Raw genomic sequence first — 4694 nt, forward strand, 5'->3', positions numbered from 1 at the left:
TTTAAATGAGCATTGAGCAATGAGCATGGTGGAACCAACCATATAAGGCTCTGCGTGGGAGGGGCCAGCGCCGAAGACCCGCGAGACTTCAGCCAATGGTGTCTGTCGCGTGCTACGGCGTGCTGACGGTGGGCGGGTCTTCTCTTTCAACGCCTTGTTGTAACATGACACTACCAGGCCCCGACGGTCCTCGTCGTTAATATTATGTTCTCATAGCGAACATCCGAGCGCAACAAAAATACGATTGACATACAGTTACTGTAAACAAAATCGTTTTTTTGGGGGGCTGTTTTTTAACTCAACAACGTATTACGTGTAGCGGGCTAGCGGCAAAACAGGCCAGGCAGCCGAGGGCCAAAGAATGCTTCATTTATACTTCGTCGTACTATGGTGTTGCTCGCCGAAAATAGCAGATCTACACAATCTACGATGTTTGTAGACCAGGCATATTATTATTAACCCCAACCAAAATGACTACAACAGTCAGACGGTTGTAGCCTGTTCGTGTTCCGTCTGATAAATAAAACGTGTAGTCCTGCAGCCTGTGAACAGCCTCTAATGTTAGGACTATTGTTAATATTTAAGTAAGGCTCAATGGGGTGTGTGGTGGTGGGGGGATAGGAGTCCGTCCATTTCCCTGCATGGAGTGCATACTGCATAGTGAAAGCACCGCAGTAAAATGGCGGCCAGCTCAGGTTTGACAATTAAAGCCGTGCGCAGCGTCGTAACGTTAACACCTCGATAGATTCGGTTGAACGTGTAATAACGTGACAAGTCATTCACATTTATTGATGGCGCGCAGTAGCCTGCACATAACCAAAGTTACCAAACATATCAAAACAAACGTGTTTAATCGAGTTCCAGTTTAAGGCTAGATAGATAGATTGGAAGAACCAATGGCGTTCCTTCTGTAGCAAAGAAAATGTCGGGTAATCGGAAACAAACACGAATGCACATTAGGATTAGCTATGTAGCGTTAGGTTAGGATCCATGGTGTAGTTAACGTTGTTTGACTTTTTTTTTTACCGATAATCGCAATGTCTCTACAGCGCAGATAGCGCAGGCCATTCTCTGTCGATAACCATTATTTAACGAACGACAAATGTGACGGCATTCAGTTCCTACTACAAGTAGACTGTGTTGTTCTGTGTTCAGTAAAAAAAATAAACATATTTCATCATCACACACCAGGGACGCGAATAAACGATGCGAAAGTGCAAACTTTTATTTTGGTGAATGTCTCATTCATACAGGTTTATTTATTTATTCGCCTAGAAAATTCGACCTCGTTACGAAAAATATTCATGTCGCAGGCATCACCCCCTCGTTATTATCGCGCTTAGTGTGCGACTGTGCGTGTACTCATTACATAAACAGCTGTTTACATTAGTGCTAATTAATCGCGAAAAATAAACGCTCCCAGTTTATGGACCCGAACGAGCTTATCTGTTTGTGGTTAGTTTATTGATTGTTGTTTTCCACAAGTTTTGTTTGTGAATTTAATTGGTATTTTTGTAGGCTATAGAGCGTGCCAAAAATCCTGAAGGGGCGCCAACAAGTGTCTTTTGGTAGCAGCGGACATCTTTGAGGGGTATAAACCAGGTTGACTTAACATTTCCCAAAACAAACATGTCTGCGCTACTATGCCGCGCCCCCCCGTGGTGACGACGCGTTGGCACCTATTTTTTAGCTCACTTCAGCCTGGGTAGCGAACAAACAGTTGACGTTTACTTGTAGTAGGCTAGTAATACATTAGACAGAGCGCTGAAGAGTAGGCTACAAATATCTGTAACTCGGAAGCGGAAACAGCAGCGACAGAAGGGGGCGGGTCGTTGTTAAGATTGAGACCTTTGATGTTGCAGCATCAGTAAAACACTTTGAACTTCACAGAAAACATGTTTCCCCACCTCAGGAATAAAAGCCTTATTACCCATCACATTTTGTTCAAGCCCGACACTGACAGAATGTAATATATATATATAATATAATACTATAATAATAATATAATACTTATATAGATGTACAATCACTATGTGCAATGCATGCAATCATGTCATCTGCTTTTGTGTTGTTTTAAGTTGGCTGATGAAAGTGTAATTTACTTCTAGCTCTGGTCCATAGCGTTAGAAGGAACTCATTCTAAAGCTATGGACCAGAGCTAATCTACTTTATATTTAAATAAAAGGTAGTAGCCTAGGCCTACGTTGGTCTACACGAAATTCTATTTTCAAGTAGCCTACACTTCTAGTTATTTCTAGTTTAAATGTTATTTTTATTGTCACACATACAGTACAATTGGTAGAAACATTGGAAGCAGTCAGTGAAATTCTTGTGCTTCGAGCTTCCTCAACAGTTCAGTTTTTATAACTCTCTCTCTCTCACTCACTCACTCTCTCTCGCTCTCTCTCTCTCTCTCTCTCTCTCTCTCTCTCTCTCTCTCTCTCTTCTCTCTCTCTCTCTCTCTCTCTCGAACATGCACACGCACGCCCGCGCGTGCACACACACACACACACACACACACACACACACACACACACACACACACACACACACACACACACACACACACACATATTCCATATTTCTTATGCACAAAATTAATGCCAATTAATTCCAACTTTCCAATTAATGGTAAATATGTGTGTATGGGTGTGTTTGTGTGTATGTTATTGATTGTATATTTACTGTCAGATAATGTGAACTGTCACGTGCTCTGCTGCAGATAACTAGTCTGATTAATGACATCACCAATTACCATGACACATCACAACATGTAAACACATATTTATTGTCTGATCTGACATTGACAGGTATACGTTAAAGGACAAGCAGCTTGATGGTGTACTCAAATATATCATTTAAAAATAGCTGAGTAATTGCAATGATATGAATTTAATTACATTGGAATATAATGTCAACTATCAGAATGCTTAATTGCAGTGCAGTCAGTAGTAATGAATGGAAGTCCTAACTAAAGTCATCAAAATCTGTTTCAAGCTATAGTTTATTGAGATGTGGATTTCAATGTTTCAACACATTGCTGCCACATTTTGTAGTAACTGCATTTGAACAACAGATGTCAGTATGTTCACTGACTTGGCATTCAGTACAGTGAACATTTATATTTACAAATCATTCATCCTGCAAAAAGACACTTTTAGCCACGGTGGATCATGAAATAAAGTGAATTAAAACTTGATACACTTTTTATGTTTCATACATAAGTGTTATCCAGGAAGAGGAATCGACATTTATATAAATGAAGGATTAAGTGAGAAATCACAAAACAAGCAAACAATCTATAGAATGTATTCATCTCTTCGTCACCCAAATGATTATTTCAACAGTTCCCTTTAACCCAAGGCCCACCTAGCTCCACCTCTCTCTACTCCTTCCTTGCTTTTACAAAGAACACTCCGGTCACATCATCCACCCCCACTCTCATGTCCTGTGGCAACGTGTTCACCTCCATCCTTATCAGTGTGTAGCCGCTCTCCTTCAAACTGCGGCACACCAGGGACTCCAGGGGCACCAGCACCACAGGGATCTTCACCCCCAGGCCCCCCGAGGTAGAAGCTCGGGGGGTAGTAGTGATGAGGAGCAGGTGTCCCCCGGGTCGCAGGAGGCCCCGGATGTGTCCCATGGGCTCTGGTGAAGGCAGCCAGGTCGGGGCTGACCCTCTCCAGGCAGAAGCAGGACACCAGGCAGTCGGCCCCGACTGAGGGGGGGGGGGGCGTCAGGGGCCAGGGGCAGAGGGCAGTGCACGTCGATGGGGAGGACGTCGGAGACTACCAGACTTTCTCTGCCCACGCTGAGGATCTAACAACAAATGTCACGAGACCAAGGTCAAATATACAGTGACATCCCATCCTGAAGAGCCTAACCCTAACCCAGGACAGCCAGTGGTTCCCAAACCTTTTAGCTCAAGACCCCAAAGAGAAATTTGACGTTTGCCTGGGACCCAAACTGGTGAAAATAGCAGATCTACAAGCCCACAACACGTCTCTTCGCCACCGTGTTGTGAGCTTGTAGTTCTGCTCTTTTCACTACTTAAACGTTTTTTAATTTATTTATAGAAATTATTTGATTTGATGCCATCACCTTTCTATGGGAGAAGTGAGTTTACCTCCCCTTTTAGCCTCCTGAAAGATGGATTTTGAAGGAAACCAGTGATCCACATTTTTTAAAGATGGAGTGCCATGATATTTTTCAACCCTAAAACTTGATCATAAGGTATTATTATTATGTAAGGATTTTTTTCAAAAAAAGAAAGTGTACAGAAATTGTTAAAAAAAATGTTTTTATGTGGACACGCCTCCAGTTCATTAAGTATGCCTGGTTCTCACCTTAGCACCTCCTCCACCACCTTAGCACCACCCACCTGTCCTAGTCCCTCCTCCTCCTCATGCCCACACCTGTTGTGTTATGATAATGAGGGGGAGGGTATGTTTTTTGGGGGCTCTGTGATGTCACTATGCCCCTGTTTTTGGATTGGCACGTTTGACTCTCAAGGTTTCAGCCTCCAGGAAAAAAACTCCAAATAGTCAGAGAAGACATGAAACACCATAAAACCACTAGCGGGGGCCTTAATGAAGTTCTATCAACCTCATAGACACATGAAAAACAGAAAAAGTGCAAAACCATGGCACCACCTCTTTAAGGAAAAGGGTTCTAAAAGAAGACTGAGTGGATTT

Source organism: Gymnoscopelus microlampas, assembly GCF_963454915.1.
Source record: "Gymnoscopelus microlampas genome assembly, chromosome: 10".
NCBI classification, from domain to species: Eukaryota; Metazoa; Chordata; class Actinopteri; order Myctophiformes; family Myctophidae; genus Gymnoscopelus; species Gymnoscopelus microlampas.